An 18,182-nucleotide genomic window follows, 5' to 3' on the forward strand; every position below is an offset into this window, starting at 1 on the left:
GCAGAGAGAGAGCGACAGAGCTCCTCCCCCTCTCTCTCTCTCTCTCTCTCTCTCTAGTATAAGAATGTGAATTAAAGGCATCATGTGTGTAACTTTGCTGAAAACGATAAATACATTTTCATTGTGATAAATAAATAGGCTGTAACATTGGTGTTTGTTTTGGGTGGACAGAGAGAGATGTTTTGGGGCTTTAATAGTACCAAAACTAAACAATGAAAACATCAAAACACAGCATTATATATAGGGCAGTGTGTTAGTGCAGCTTATAAACACCATGCACCACACTGTCCGTAACGGCGGGGTATATAATTATATATATTATTTGTTTTGTGATGTTAAATGCAAACACAGGACAAAGTTACATTCTATGCCTTCAAATACCACAATATAAAAATAGAAGTAAAGGGCCTGCATAACATTCAAACATTTAAACGTAGGCCTACAGTAAGGTTTTAGTTTGTAATGTTTAGTTTGTTTACCCAGGGTAACTTGACTAAGGAAAGGAAAGGTACTAAACCCTGGGTAAACATGGTACCTTTCCTTTCCTTAGTCCAGTTACCCTGGGTAAACATAGTACCTTTCCTTTCCTTAGTCCAGTTACCCTGGGTAAACATAGTACCTTTCCTTTCCTTAGTCCAGTTACCCTGGGTAAACATAGTACCTTTCCTTTCCTTAGTCCAGTTACCCTGGGTAAACATAGTACCTTTCCTTTCCTTAGTCCAGTTACACTGGGTAAACATAGTACCTTTCCTTTCCTTAGTCCAGTTACCCTGGGTAAACATGGTACCTTTCCTTTCCTTAGTCCAGTTACCCTGGGTAAACATAGTACCTTTCCTTTCCTTAGTCCAGTTACCCTGGGTAAACATAGTACCTTTCCTTTCCTTAGTCCAGTTACCCTGCAGGGTAAACAAACTAAACATTACAAACTAAAACCTTACTGTAGGCCTACGTTTAAATGTTTGAATGTTATGCAGGCCCTTTACTTCTATTTTTATATTGTGGTATTTGAAGGCATAGAATGTAACTTTGTCCTGTGTTTGCATTTAACATCACAAAACAAATAATATATATAATTATATACCCCGCCGTTACGGACAGTGTGGTGCATGGTGTTTATAAGCTGCACTAACACACTGCCCTATATATAATGCTGTGTTTTGATGTTTTCATTGTTTAGTTTTGGTACTATTAAAGCCCCAAAACATCTCTCCCTGTCTACCCAAAACAAACACCAATGTTACAGCCTATTTATTTATCACAATGAAAATGTATTTATCGTTTTCAGCAAAGTTACACACATGATGCCTTTAATTCACATTCTTATACTAGAGAGAGAGAGAGAGAGAGAGAGAGAGAGAGAGAGAGAGAGAGAGAGAGAGGGGGAGGAGCTCTGTCGCTCTCTCTCTGCACCATTGAACTTGCAGAGAGAGAGAGGTAAGGAAAGGTACTATGTTTACCCAGGGTAACTGGACTAAGGAAAGGAAAGGTACTATGTTTACCCAGGGTAACTGGACTAAGGAAAGGAAAGGTACTATATGTTTACCCAGGGTAACTGGACTAAGGAAAGGAAAGGTACTATGTTTACCCAGGGTAACTGGACTAAGGAAAGGAAAGGTACTATGTTTACCCAGGGTAACTGGACTAAGGAAAGGAAAGTACTATATGTTTACCCAGGGTAACTGGACTAAGGAAAGGAAAGGTACTATGTTTACCCAGGGTAACTGGACTAAGGAAAGGAAAGGTACTATATGTTTATTGTTTACCCAGGGTAACTGGACTAAGCTCAATAGCGTGTTTACAGCCAGGCCCTGCTCATATAGAACATTGCATGGTAGGGGTTCAATGCCTTGCTCAAGGGCACTTCAGCGGTGGTAATTGTAACGTGCCGGTTCCGGGGATACGAACTATAGCGACCTTTCCGATATCAAGACCGCTCCGCAAACCGTTCGGCCACCGCTGTACCTCAAATGTTTCATCATCTCAACATGCACTGCCATTGGTGTAGGCCTACTTTACAGTAACTAAGTACATTTACTGTAGGCCTATACTGTACTTGCATACTGAGTCTTTTCTTCTACTACGGCATTTCCAGGTTTTTGCCTGCACCGATCTGGTTGGATTCATTTTATTTAATGACTAAAATAGTGCATTTTAGAGAGAAGCTGCATGGGGACCTGAGACGCTTTCCAGCTTCGAGAATATACTTTTACTAGGGCTATACAGTAGGTGCAGATGTACTGTAGCTGTTTGACACATTTACACTCTCCTCCATTTAGATTTATCCATAAATATGACATTGATGACTCTTGATGAGCTCCTCTCCAACAGCTGAACATATAGGAAATTGGAAATACTCAACAAACACCTAAAAATTGTAATACAGTAGGTCCTACTTAAGTAATTCTGCATTTTGCTGAAACTAGCAGATCTACAAGCTCACAATGTGTCACTTTGCAATGCATTGTGAGGCCTGGATGTCCAATATCTTTAGGTGAATAAATATAGGCCTATGACTAAAACAAGTTTTGTTCAAAAGACTATATATTATGAGTGAAACTAAATAAATACAACACTGGTACAACTACAGTATTGAAAGCATCAAATGCAGCAAAAACAGAACAAATAATACAACAGAAAACAATATCAACTCTCTCTCTCTCTCATATCATGTTGGTAACCATGACAACACCATCCAGCTACTACTATGAAAGCATGCCCAAAAGAAACAATGTAGACTATATAGCCTACATGAGAACTAATATCTGCAATAGTGAAACTGTCTAATCTCTAAACCTTGTAGATCGGCAGCTATTTTTTTCTCCTCCATTTCTATTTCATTGAGACCAAATTATTTTGGGAGGCAAATTATTTTGGCAAATTATTTTGGGAGGCAAATTATTTTGGGAGGCAAATTATTTTGGGAGGCAAATTATTTTGGCAAATTATTTTGGGAGGCAAATTATTTTGGGAGGCAAATTATTTTGGCAAATTATTTTGGGAGGCAAATTATTTTGGGAGGCAAATTATTTTGGCAAATTATTTTGGGAGGCAAATTATTTTGGGAGCCAAATTATTTTGGGAGGCAAATTATTTTGGGAGGCAAATTATTTTGGCAAATTATTTTGGGAGGCAAATTATTTTGGCAAATTATTTTGGGAGCCAAAATATTTTGGCAAATTATTTTGGGAGGCAAATTATTTTGGGAGGCAAATTATTTTGGGAGGCAAATTATTTTGGCAAATTATTTTGGGAGGCAAATTATTTTGGGAGGCAAATTATTTTGGCAGGCAAATTATTTTGGGAGGCAAATTATTTTGGGTGGCAAATTATTTTGGCAAATTATTTTGGGAGGCAAATTATTTTGGGAGGCAAATTATTTTGGCAGGCAAATTATTTTGGGAGGCAAATTATTTTGGCAAATTATTTTGGGAGGCAAATTATTTTGGCAAATTATTTTGGGAGGTAAATTATTTTGGCAAATTATTTTTGGAGGCAAATTATTTTTGCAGGCAAATTATTTTGGGAGGCAAATTATTTTGGCAAATTATTTTGGGAGGCAAATTATTTTGGCAGGCAAATTATTTTGGCAAATTATTTTGGGAGGCAAATTATTTTGGGAGGCAAATTATTTTGGGTGGCAAATTATTTTGGCAAATTATTTTGGGAGGCAAATTATTTTGGGAGGCAAATTATTTTGGCAGGCAAATTATTTTGGGAGGCAAATTATTTTGGCAGGCAAATTATTTTGGGAGGCAAATTATTTTGGCAAATTATTTTGGGAGGTAAATTATTTTGGCAAATTATTTTGGGAGGCAAATTATTTTGGCAGGCAAATTATTTTGGGAGGCAAATAATTTTGGGAGGCAAATAATTTTGGCAAATAATTTTGGGAGGCAAATTATTTTGGGAGGCAAATTATTTTGGCAAATTATTTTGGGAGGCAAATTATTTTGGCAAATTATTTTGGGAGGCAAATTATTTTGGGAGGCAAATTATTTTGGCAAATTATTTTGGCAGGCAAATTATTTTGGGAGGCAAATTATTTTGGCAAATTATTTTGGGAGGCAAATTATTTTGGGAGGCAAATTATTTTGGGAGGCAAATTATTTTGGGTGGCAAATTATTTTGGGAGGCAAATTATTTTGGGAGGCAAATTATTTTGGCAGGAAAATTATTTTGGGAGGCAAATTATTTTGGGAGGCAAATTATTTTGGGAGGCAAATTATTTTGGCAAATTATTTTGGGAGGCAAATTATTTTGGCAAATTATTTTGGGAGCCAAATTATTTTGGGAGGCAAATTATTTTGGGAGGCAAATTATTTTGGCAAATTATTTTGGGAGGCAAATTATTTTGGCAAATTATTTTGGGAGCCAAAATATTTTGGCAAATTATTTTGGGAGGCAAATTATTTTGGGAGGCAAATTATTTTGGGAGGCAAATTATTTTGGCAAATTATTTTGGCAAATTATTTTGGGAGGCAAATTATTTTGGGAGGCAAATTATTTTGGCAAATTATTTTGGGAGCCAAAATATTTTGGCAAATTATTTTGGGAGGCAAATTATTTTGGGAGGCAAATTATTTTGGGAGGCAAATTATTTTGGCAAATTATTTTGGGAGGCAAATTATTTTGGGAGGCAAATTATTTTGGCAGGCAAATTATTTTGGGAGGCAAATTATTTTGGGTGGCAAATTATTTTGGCAAATTATTTTGGGAGGCAAATTATTTTGGGAGGCAAATTATTTTGGCAGGCAAATTATTTTGGGAGGCAAATTATTTTGGCAAATTATTTTGGGAGCCAAATTATTTTGGGAGGCAAATTATTTTGGGAGGCAAATTATTTTGGCAAATTATTTTGGGAGGCAAATTATTTTGGCAAATTATTTTGGGAGCCAAAATATTTTGGCAAATTATTTTGGGAGGCAAATTATTTTGGGAGGCAAATTATTTTGGGAGGCAAATTATTTTGGCAAATTATTTTGGGAGGCAAATTATTTTGGGAGGCAAATTATTTTGGCAAATTATTTTGGGAGCCAAAATATTTTGGCAAATTATTTTGGGAGGCAAATTATTTTGGGAGGCAAATTATTTTGGGAGGCAAATTATTTTGGCAAATTATTTTGGGAGGCAAATTATTTTGGGAGGCAAATTATTTTGGCAGGCAAATTATTTTGGGAGGCAAATTATTTTGGGTGGCAAATTATTTTGGCAAATTATTTTGGGAGGCAAATTATTTTGGGAGGCAAATTATTTTGGCAGGCAAATTATTTTGGGAGGCAAATTATTTTGGCAAATTATTTTGGGAGGCAAATTATTTTGGCAAATTATTTTGGGAGGTAAATTATTTTGGCAAATTATTTTTGGAGGCAAATTATTTTTGCAGGCAAATTATTTTGGGAGGCAAATTATTTTGGCAAATTATTTTGGGAGGCAAATTATTTTGGCAGGCAAATTATTTTGGCAAATTATTTTGGGAGGCAAATTATTTTGGGAGGCAAATTATTTTGGGTGGCAAATTATTTTGGCAAATTATTTTGGGAGGCAAATTATTTTGGGAGGCAAATTATTTTGGCAGGCAAATTATTTTGGGAGGCAAATTATTTTGGCAGGCAAATTATTTTGGGAGGCAAATTATTTTGGCAAATTATTTTGGGAGGTAAATTATTTTGGCAAATTATTTTGGGAGGCAAATTATTTTGGCAGGCAAATTATTTTGGGAGGCAAATAATTTTGGGAGGCAAATAATTTTGGCAAATAATTTTGGGAGGCAAATTATTTTGGGAGGCAAATTATTTTGGCAAATTATTTTGGGAGGCAAATTATTTTGGCAAATTATTTTGGGAGGCAAATTATTTTGGGAGGCAAATTATTTTGGCAAATTATTTTGGCAGGCAAATTATTTTGGCAGGCAAATTATTTTGGGAGGCAAATTATTTTGGCAAATTATTTTGGGAGGCAAATTATTTTGGGAGGCAAATTATTTTGGGAGGCAAATTATTTTGGGTGGCAAATTATTTTGGGAGGCAAATTATTTTGGGAGGCAAATTATTTTGGCAGGAAAATTATTTTGGGAGGCAAATTATTTTGGGAGGCAAATTATTTTGGGAGGCAAATTATTTTGGCAAATTATTTTGGGAGGAAAATTATTTTGGGAGGCAAATTATTTTGGGAGGCAAATTATTTTGAGAAATTATTTTGGGAGGCAAATTATTTTGGGAGGCAAATTATTTTGGGAGGCAAATTATTTTGGCAAATTATTTTGGGAGGCAAATTATTTTGGCAGGCAAATTATTTTGGGAGGCAAATTATTTTGGGAGGCAAATTATTTTGGGAGGAAATTTATTTTGGGAGGCAAATTATTTTGGCAAATTATTTTGGCAAATTATTTTGGCAAATTATTTTGGCAAATTATTTTGGCAAATTATTTTGGGAGGCAAATTATTTTGGGAGGCAAATTATTTTGGGAGGCAAATTATTTTGGGAGGCAAATTATTTTGGCAAATTATTTTGGCAAATAATTTTGGCAAATAATTTTGGCAAATTATTTTGGGAGGCAAATTATTTTGGGAGGCAAATTATTTTGGCAAATAATTTTGGGAGGCAAATAATTTTGGGAGGCAAATTATTTTGGCAAATTATTTTGGGAGGCAAATTATTTTGGGAGGCAAATTATTTTGGGAGGCAAATTATTTTGGCAGGCAAATTATTTTGGGAGGCAAATTATTTTGGGAGGCAAATTATTTTGGCAAATTATTTTGAGAAATTATTTTGGGAGGCAAATTATTTTGGCAAATTATTTTGGGAGGCAAATTATTTTGGGAGGCAAATTATTTTGGCAGGCAAATTATTTTGGGAGGCAAATTATTTTGGGAGGCAAATTATTTTGGCAAATTATTTTGGCAAATTATTTTGGCAAATTATTTTGGGAGGCAAATTATTTTGGCAAATTATTTTGGGAGGCAAATTATTTTGGCAGGCAAATTATTTTGGGAGGCAAATTATTTTGGGAGGAAATTTATTTTGGGAGGCAAATTATTTTGGCAAATTATTTTGGGAGGCAAATTATTTTGGGAGGCAAATTATTTTGGGAGGCAAATTATTTTGGCAAATAATTTTGGGAGGCAAATAATTTTGGCAAATTATTTTGGGAGGCAAATTATTTTGGGAGGCAAATTATTTTGGCAGGCAAATTATTTTGGGAGGCAAATTATTTTGGGAGGCAAATTATTTTGGCAAATTATTTTGGGAGGCAAATTATTTTGGGAGGCAAATTATTTTGGGAGGCAAATTATTTTGGGAGGCAAATTATTTTGGCAAATTATTTTGGGAGGCAAATTATTTTGGCAGGCAAATTATTTTGGGAGGCAAATTATTTTGGGAGGCAAATTATTTTGGGAGGAAATTTATTTTGGGAGGCAAATTATTTTGGCAAATTATTTTGGCAAATTATTTTGGGAGGCAAATTATTTTGGGAGGCAAATTATTTTGGGAGGCAAATTATTTTGGCAAATAATTTTGGCAAATAATTTTGGCAAATAATTTTGGCAAATTATTTTGGGAGGCAAATTATTTTGGCAAATAATTTTGGGAGGCAAATAATTTTGGCAAATAATTTTGGGAGGCAAATTATTTTGGCAAATTATTTTGGGAGGCAAATTATTTTGGGAGGCAAATTATTTTGGGAGGCAAATTATTTTGGCAGGCAAATTATTTTGGGAGGCAAATTATTTTGGGAGGCAAATTATTTTGGCAAATTATTTTGGGAGGAAAATTATTTTGGGAGGCAAATTATTTTGGGAGGCAAATTATTTTGAGAAATTATTTTGGGAGGCAAATTATTTTGGCAAATTATTTTGGGAGGCAAATTATTTTGGGAGGCAAATTATTTTGGCAGGCAAATTATTTTGGGAGGCAAATTATTTTGGGAGGCAAATTATTTTGGGAGGCAAATTATTTTGGCAAATTATTTTGGGAGGCAAATTATTTTGGCAAATTATTTTGGGAGGCAAATTATTTTGGCAGGCAAATTATTTTGGGAGGCAAATTATTTTGGGAGGCAAATTATTTTGGGAGGCAAATTATTTTGGGAGGAAATTTATTTTGGGAGGAAATTTATTTTGGGAGGCAAATTATTTTGGCAAATTATTTTGGCAAATTATTTTGGGAGGCAAATTATTTTGGGAGGCAAATTATTTTGGCAAATTATTTTGGGAGGCAAATTATTTTGGCAGGCAAATTATTTTGGGAGGCAAATTATTTTGGGAGGAAATTTATTTTGGGAGGCAAATTATTTTGGCAAATTATTTTGGCAAATTATTTTGGGAGGCAAATTATTTTGGGAGGCAAATTATTTTGGGAGGCAAATTATTTTGGGAGGCAAATTATTTTGGCAAATAATTTTGGGAGGCAAATAATTTTGGCAAATAATTTTGGGAGGCAAATTATTTTGGCAAATTATTTTGGGAGGCAAATTATTTTGGCAGGCAAATTATTTTGGGAGGCAAATTATTTTGGGAGGCAAATTATTTTGGGAGGAAATTTATTTTGGGAGGCAAATTATTTTGGCAAATTATTTTGGCAAATTATTTTGGGAGGCAAATTATTTTGGGAGGCAAATTATTTTGGGAGGCAAATTATTTTGGCAAAATATTTTGGGAGGAAAATTATTTTGGGAGGAAAATTATTTTGGGAGGCAAATTATTTTGGGAGGCAAATTATTTTGAGAAATTATTTTGGGAGGCAAATTATTTTGGGAGGCAAATAATTTTGGCAAATTATTTTGGGAGGCAAATTATTTTGGGAGGCAAATTATTTTGGCAGGCAAATTATTTTGGGAGGCAAATTATTTTGGGAGGCAAATTATTTTGGGAGGAAATTTATTTTGGGAGGCAAATTATTTTGGCAAATTATTTTGGCAAATTATTTTGGGAGGCAAATTATTTTGGGAGGCAAATTATTTTGGCAAATTATTTTGGGAGGAAAATTATTTTGGGAGGAAAATTATTTTGGGAGGCAAATTATTTTGGGAGGCAAATTATTTTGAGAAATTATTTTGGGAGGCAAATTATTTTGGCAAATTATTTTGGGAGGCAAATTATTTTGGGAGGCAAATTATTTTGGGAGGCAAATTATTTTGGCAGGCAAATTATTTTGGGAGGCAAATTATTTTGGGAGGCAAATTATTTTGGCAAATTATTTTGGGAGGCAAATTATTTTGGGAGGCAAATTATTTTGGGAGGCAAATTATTTTGGCAAATTATTTTGGGAGGCAAATTATTTTGGCAGGCAAATTATTTTGGGAGGCAAATTATTTTGGGAGGCAAATTATTTTGGGAGGAAATTTATTTTGGGAGGCAAATTATTTTGGCAAATTATTTTGGGAGGCAAATTATTTTGGGAGGCAAATAATTTTGGCAAATAATTTTGGCAAATAATTTTGGGAGGCAAATTATTTTGGGAGGCAAATTATTTTGGGAGGCAAATTATTTTGGCAAATAATTTTGGGAGGCAAATAATTTTGGCAAATAATTTTGGGAGGCAAATTATTTTGGCAAATTATTTTGGGAGGCAAATTATTTTGGGAGGCAAATTATTTTGGGAGGCAAATTATTTTGGCAGGCAAATTATTTTGGGAGGCAAATTATTTTGGGAGGCAAATTATTTTGGCAAATTATTTTGGGAGGAAAATTATTTTGGGAGGCAAATTATTTTGGGAGGCAAATTATTTTGAGAAATTATTTTGGGAGGCAAATTATTTTGGGAGGCAAATTATTTTGGCAAATTATTTTGGCAAATTATTTTGGCAAATTATTTTGGGAGGCAACTTATTTTGGGAGGCAAATTATTTTGGGAGGCAAATTATTTTGGCAGGCAAATTATTTTGGGAGGCAAATTATTTTGGGAGGCAAATTATTTTGGGAGGAAATTTATTTTGGGAGGCAAATTATTTTGGCAAATTATTTTGGCAAATTATTTTGGCAAATTATTTTGGGAGGCAAATAATTTTGGCAAATAATTTTGGGAGGCAAATTATTTTGGCAAATTATTTTGGGAGGCAAATTATTTTGGCAGGCAAATTATTTTGGGAGGCAAATTATTTTGGGAGGCAAATTATTTTGGGAGGAAATTTATTTTGGGAGGCAAATTATTTTGGCAAATTATTTTGGCAAATTATTTTGGCAAATTATTTTGGCAAATTATTTTGGGAGGCAAATTATTTTGGGAGGCAAATTATTTTGGCAAATAATTTTGGGAGGCAAATAATTTTGGCAAATAATTTTGGGAGGCAAATTATTTTGGCAAATTATTTTGGGAGGCAAATTATTTTGGCAGGCAAATTATTTTGGGAGGCAAATTATTTTGGGAGGCAAATTATTTTGGGAGGAAATTTATTTTGGGAGGCAAATTATTTTGGCAAATTATTTTGGCAAATTATTTTGGGAGGCAAATTATTTTGGCAAATTATTTTGGGAGGCAAATTATTTTGGGAGGCAAATTATTTTGGCAGGCAAATTATTTTGGGAGGCAAATTATTTTGGGAGGCAAATTATTTTGGCAAATTATTTTGGGAGGCAAATTATTTTGGCAAATTATTTTGGGAGGCAAATTATTTTGGCAGGCAAATTATTTTGGGAGGCAAATTATTTTGGGAGGCAAATTATTTTGGGAGGCAAATTATTTTGGGAGGAAATTTATTTTGGGAGGAAATTTATTTTGGGAGGCAAATTATTTTGGCAAATTATTTTGGCAAATTATTTTGGGAGGCAAATTATTTTGGGAGGCAAATTATTTTGGGAGGCAAATTATTTTGGCAAATTATTTTGGGAGGCAAATTATTTTGGCAGGCAAATTATTTTGGGAGGCAAATTATTTTGGGAGGCAAATTATATTGGGAGGCAAATTATTTTGGCAAATTATTTTGGCAAATTATTTTGGCAAATTATTTTGGCAAATTATTTTGGGAGGCAAATTATTTTGGGAGGCAAATTATTTTGGGAGGCAAATTATTTTGGCAAATAATTTTGGGAGGCAAATAATTTTGGCAAATAATTTTGGGAGGCAAATTATTTTGGCAAATTATTTTGGGAGGCAAATTATTTTGGCAGGCAAATTATTTTGGGAGGCAAATTATTTTGGGAGGCAAATTATTTTGGGAGGAAATTTATTTTGGGAGGCAAATTATTTTGGCAAATTATTTTGGCAAATTATTTTGGGAGGCAAATTATTTTGGGAGGCAAATTAATTTGGGAGGAAATTTATTTTGGGAGGCAAATTATTTTGGGAGGCAAATAATTTTGGCAAATTATTTTGGGAGGCAAATTATTTTGGGAGGCAAATTATTTTGGCAGGCAAATTATTTTGGGAGGCAAATTATTTTGGGAGGCAAATTATTTTGGGAGGAAATTTATTTTGGGAGGCAAATTATTTTGGCAAATTATTTTGGCAAATTATTTTGGGAGGCAAATTATTTTGGGAGGCAAATTATTTTGGCAAATTATTTTGGGAGGAAAATTATTTTGGGAGGCAAATTATTTTGGGAGGCAAATTATTTTGAGAAATTATTTTGGGAGGCAAATTATTTTGGCAAATTATTTTGGGAGGCAAATTATTTTGGGAGGCAAATTATTTTGGGAGGCAAATTATTTTGGCAGGCAAATTATTTTGGGAGGCAAATTATTTTGGGAGGCAAATTATTTTGGCAAATTATTTTGGGAGGCAAATTATTTTGGGAGGCAAATTATTTTGGGAGGCAAATTATTTTGGCAAATTATTTTGGGAGGCAAATTATTTTGGCAGGCAAATTATTTTGGGAGGCAAATTATTTTGGGAGGCAAATTATTTTGGGAGGAAATTTATTTTGGGAGGCAAATTATTTTGGCAAATTATTTTGGGAGGCAAATTATTTTGGGAGGCAAATAATTTTGGCAAATAATTTTGGCAAATAATTTTGGGAGGCAAATTATTTTGGGAGGCAAATTATTTTGGCAAATAATTTTGGGAGGCAAATAATTTTGGCAAATAATTTTGGGAGGCAAATTATTTTGGCAAATTATTTTGGGAGGCAAATTATTTTGGGAGGCAAATTATTTTGGGAGGCAAATTATTTTGGCAGGCAAATTATTTTGGGAGGCAAATTATTTTGGGAGGCAAATTATTTTGGCAAATTATTTTGGGAGGAAAATTATTTTGGGAGGCAAATTATTTTGGGAGGCAAATTATTTTGAGAAATTATTTTGGGAGGCAAATTATTTTGGCAAATTATTTTGGCAAATTATTTTGGGAGGCAACTTATTTTGGGAGGCAAATTATTTTGGGAGGCAAATTATTTTGGCAGGCAAATTATTTTGGGAGGCAAATTATTTTGGGAGGCAAATTATTTTGGGAGGAAATTTATTTTGGGAGGCAAATTATTTTGGCAAATTATTTTGGCAAATTATTTTGGCAAATTATTTTGGGAGGCAAATTATTTTGGGAGGCAAATTATTTTGGCAAATAATTTTGGGAGGCAAATAATTTTGGCAAATAATTTTGGGAGGCAAATTATTTTGGCAAATTATTTTGGGAGGCAAATTATTTTGGCAGGCAAATTATTTTGGGAGGCAAATTATTTTGGGAGGCAAATTATTTTGGGAGGAAATTTATTTTGGGAGGCAAATTATTTTGGCAAATTATTTTGGCAAATTATTTTGGGAGGCAAATTATTTTGGGAGGCAAATTATTTTGGCAAATAATTTTGGGAGGCAAATAATTTTGGCAAATAATTTTGGGAGGCAAATTATTTTGGCAAATTATTTTGGGAGGCAAATTATTTTGGCAGGCAAATTATTTTGGGAGGCAAATTATTTTGGGAGGCAAATTATTTTGGGAGGAAATTTATTTTGGGAGGCAAATTATTTTGGCAAATTATTTTGGCAAATTATTTTGGGAGGCAAATTATTTTGGGAGGCAAATTAATTTGGGAGGAAATTTATTTTGGGAGGCAAATTATTTTGGGAGGCAAATAATTTTGGCAAATTATTTTGGGAGGCAAATTATTTTGGGAGGCAAATTATTTTGGGAGGCAAATTATTTTGGGAGGCAAATTATTTTGGCAGGCAAATTATTTTGGGAGGCAAATTATTTTGGGAGGCAAATTATTTTGGGAGGAAATTTATTTTGGGAGGCAAATTATTTTGGCAAATTATTTTGGGAGGCAAATTATTTTGGGAGGCAAATTATTTTGGCAAATTATTTTGGGAGGAAAATTATTTTGGGAGGAAAATTATTTTGGGAGGCAAATTATTTTGAGAAATTATTTTGGGAGGCAAATTATTTTGGCAAATTATTTTGGGAGGCAAATTATTTTGGGAGGCAAATTATTTTGGGAGGCAAATTATTTTGGCAGGCAAATTATTTTGGGAGGCAAATTATTTTGGGAGGCAAATTATTTTGGCAAATTATTTTGGGAGGCAAATTATTTTGGGAGGCAAATTATTTTGGGAGGCAAATTATTTTGGCAAATTATTTTGGGAGGCAAATTATTTTGGCAGGCAAATTATTTTGGGAGGCAAATTATTTTGGGAGGCAAATTATTTTGGGAGGAAATTTATTTTGGGAGGCAAATTATTTTGGCAAATTATTTTGGCAAATTATTTTGGCAAATTATTTTGGGAGGCAAATTATTTTGGGAGGCAAATAATTTTGGCAAATAATTTTGGCAAATAATTTTGGCAAATAATTTTGGGAGGCAAATTATTTTGGCAAATAATTTTGGGAGGCAAATAATTTTGGCAAATAATTTTGGGAGGCAAATTATTTTGGCAAATTATTTTGGGAGGCAAATTATTTTGGGAGGCAAATTATTTTGGGAGGCAAATTATTTTGGCAGGCAAATTATTTTGGGAGGCAAATTATTTTGGGAGGCAAATTATTTTGGGAGGAAATTTATTTTGGGAGGCAAATTATTTTGGCAAATTATTTTGGCAAATTATTTTGGCAAATTATTTTGGGAGGCAAATTATTTTGGGAGGCAAATTATTTTGGGAGGCAAATTATTTTGGCAAATTATTTTGGGAGGCAAATTATTTTGGCAGGCAAATTATTTTGGGAGGCAAATTATTTTGGGAGGCAAATTATTTTGGGAGGAAATTTATTTTGGGAGGCAAATTATTTTGGCAAATTATTTGGCAAATTATTTTGGCAAATTATTTTGGCAAATTATTTTGGGAGGCAAATTATTTTGGGAGGCAAATTATTTTGGGAGGCAAATTATTTTGGGAGGCAAATTATTTTGGCAAATAATTTTGGGAGGCAAATAATTTTGGCAAATAATTTTGGGAGGCAAATAATTTTGGCAAATTATTTTGGGAGGCAAATTATTTTGGCAGGCAAATTATTTTGGGAGGCAAATTATTTTGGGAGGCAAATTATTTTGGGAGGAAATTTATTTTGGGAGGCAAATTATTTTGGCAAATTATTTTGGCAAATTATTTTGGGAGGCAAATTATTTTGGGAGGCAAATTAATTTGGGAGGAAATTTATTTTGGAGGCAAATTATTTTGGGAGGCAAATAATTTTGGCAAATTATTTTGGGAGGCAAATTATTTTGGGAGGCAAATTATTTTGGCAAATTATTTTGGGAGGCAAATTATTTTGGCAGGCAAATTATTTTGGGAGGCAAATTATTTTGGGAGGCAAATTATTTTGGGAGGAAATTTATTTTGGGAGGCAAATTATTTTGGCAAATTATTTTGGCAAATTATTTTGGGAGGCAAATTATTTTGGGAGGCAAATTATTTTGGGAGGCAAATTATTTTGGCAAATTATTTTGGGAGGAAAATTATTTTGGGAGGAAAATTATTTTGGGAGGCAAATTATTTTGGGAGGCAAATTATTTTGAGAAATTATTTTGGGAGGCAAATTATTTTGGGAGGCAAATTATTTTGGGAGGCAAATTATTTTGGGAGGCAAATTATTTTGGCAGGCAAATTATTTTGGGAGGCAAATTATTTTGGCAAATTATTTTGGGAGGCAAATTATTTTGGGAGGCAAATTATTTTGGCAAATTATTTTGGGAGGCAAATTATTTTGGCAGGCAAATTATTTTGGGAGGCAAATTATTTTGGGAGGAAATTTATTTTGGGAGGCAAATTATTTTGGCAAATTATTTTGGGAGGCAAATTATTTTGGGAGGCAAATTATTTTGGGAGGCAAATTATTTTGGGAGGCAAATTATTTTGGCAAATAATTTTGGCAAATAATTTTGGCAAATAATTTTGGCAAATAATTTTGGGAGGCAAATTATTTTGGGAGGCAAATTATTTTGGCAAATAATTTTGGGAGGCAAATAATTTTGGCAAATAATTTTGGGAGGCAAATTATTTTGGCAAATTATTTTGGGAGGCAAATTATTTTGGGAGGCAAATTATTTTGGCAGGCAAATTATTTTGGGAGGCAAATTATTTTGGGAGGCAAATTATTTTGGGAGGAAAATTATTTTGGGAGGCAAATTATTTTGAGAAATTATTTTGGGAGGCAAATTATTTTGGGAGGCAAATTATTTTGGCAAATTATTTTGGCAAATTATTTTGGCAAATTATTTTGGGAGGCAAATTATTTTGGGAGGCAAATTATTTTGGGAGGCAAATTATTTTGGCAGGCAAATTATTTTGGGAGGCAAATTATTTTGGGAGGCAAATTATTTTGGGAGGAAATTTATTTTGGGAGGCAAATTATTTTGGCAAATTATTTTGGCAAATTATTTTGGCAAATTATTTTGGGAGGCAAATTATTTTGGGAGGCAAATTATTTTGGGAGGCAAATTATTTTGGCAAATTATTTTGGGAGGCAAATAATTTTGGCAAATAATTTTGGGAGGCAAATTATTTTGGCAAATTATTTTGGGAGGCAAATTATTTTGGCAGGCAAATTATTTTGGGAGGCAAATTATTTTGGGAGGCAAATTATTTTGGGAGGAAATTTATTTTGGGAGGCAAATTATTTTGGCAAATTATTTTGGCAAATTATTTTGGGAGGCAAATTATTTTGGGAGGCAAATTAATTTGGGAGGAAATTTATTTTGGGAGGCAAATTATTTTGGGAGGCAAATAATTTTGGCAAATTATTTTGGGAGGCAAATTATTTTGGGAGGCAAATTATTTTGGCAAATTATTTTGGGAGGCAAATTATTTTGGCAGGCAAATTATTTTGGGAGGCAAATTATTTTGGGAGGCAAATTATTTTGGGAGGAAATTTATTTTGGGAGGCAAATTATTTTGGCAAATTATTTTGGGAGGCAAATTATTTTGGGAGGCAAATTATTTTGGCAAATTATTTTGGGAGGAAAATTATTTTGGGAGGAAAATTATTTTGGGAGGCAAATTATTTTGGGAGGCAAATTATTTTGAGAAATTATTTTGGGAGGCAAATTATTTTGGAGGCAAATTATTTTGGGAGGCAAATTATTTTGGGAGGCAAATTATTTTGGGAGGCAAATTATTTTGGGAGGCAAATTATTTTGGCAAATTATTTTGGGAGGCAAATTATTTTGGGAGGCAAATTATTTTGGGAGGCAAATTATTTTGGCAAATTATTTTGGGAGGCAAATTATTTTGGCAGGCAAATTATTTTGGGAGGCAAATTATTTTGGCAGGCAAATTATTTTGGGAGGCAAATTATTTTGGGAGGAAATTATTTTGGGAGGCAAATTATTTTGGCAAATTATTTTGGGAGGCAAATTATTTTGGGAGGCAAATTATTTTGGGAGGCAAATTATTTTGGGAGGCAAATTATTTTGGCAAATTATTTTGGCAAATAATTTTGGCAAATAATTTTGGCAAATAATTTTGGGAGGCAAATTATTTTGGGAGGCAAATTATTTTGGCAAATAATTTTGGGAGGCAAATAATTTTGGCAAATAATTTTGGGAGGCAAATTATTTTGGCAAATTATTTTGGGAGGCAAATTATTTTGGGAGGCAAATTATTTTGGCAGGCAAATTATTTTGGGAGGCAAATTATTTTGGGAGGCAAATTATTTTGGCAAATTATTTTGGGAGGAAAATTATTTTGGGAGGCAAATTATTTTGAGAAATTATTTTGGGAGGCAAATTATTTTGGGAGGCAAATTATTTTGGCAGGCAAATTATTTTGGGAGGCAAATTATTTTGGGAGGAAATTATTTTGGGAGGCAAATTATTTTGGCAAATTATTTTGGCAAATTATTTTGGGAGGCAAATTATTTTGGGAGGCAAATTATTTTGGGAGGCAAATTATTTTGGCAAATTATTTTGGGAGGCAAATAATTTTGGCAAATAATTTTGGGAGGCAAATTATTTTGGCAAATTATTTTGGGAGGCAAATTATTTTGGCAGGCAAATTATTTTGGGAGGCAAATTATTTTGGGAGGCAAATTATTTTGGGAGGAAATTTATTTTGGGAGGCAAATTATTTTGGCAAATTATTTTGGCAAATTATTTTGGGAGGCAAATTATTTTGGGAGGCAAATTAATTTGGGAGGAAATTTATTTTGGGAGGCAAATTATTTTGGGAGGCAAATAATTTTGGCAAATTATTTTGGGAGGCAAATTATTTTGGGAGGCAAATTATTTTGGCAAATTATTTTGGGAGGCAAATTATTTTGGCAGGCAAATTATTTTGGGAGGCAAATTATTTTGGGAGGCAAATTATTTTGGGAGGAAATTTATTTTGGGAGGCAAATTATTTTGGCAAATTATTTTGGGAGGCAAATTATTTTGGGAGGCAAATTATTTTGGCAAATTATTTTGGGAGGAAAATTATTTTGGGAGGAAAATTATTTTGGGAGGAAAATTATTTTGGGAGGCAAATTATTTTGGGAGGCAAATTATTTTGAGAAATTATTTTGGGAGGCAAATTATTTTGGGAGGCAAATTATTTTGGGAGGCAAATTATTTTGGCAGGCAAATTATTTTGGGAGGCAAATTATTTTGGGAGGCAAATTATTTTGGCAAATTATTTTGGGAGGCAAATTATTTTGGGAGGCAAATTATTTTGGGAGGCAAATTATTTTGGCAAATTATTTTGGGAGGCAAATTATTTTGGCAGGCAAATTATTTTGGGAGGCAAATTATTTTGGCAGGCAAATTATTTTGGGAGGCAAATTATTTTGGGAGGAAATTTATTTTGGGAGGCAAATTATTTTGGCAAATTATTTTGGGCAAATAA

This window comes from Protomyctophum bolini, assembly GCF_963924005.1.
Source record: "Protomyctophum bolini genome assembly, chromosome: 20".
Classification (NCBI taxonomy): domain Eukaryota; kingdom Metazoa; phylum Chordata; class Actinopteri; order Myctophiformes; family Myctophidae; genus Protomyctophum; species Protomyctophum bolini.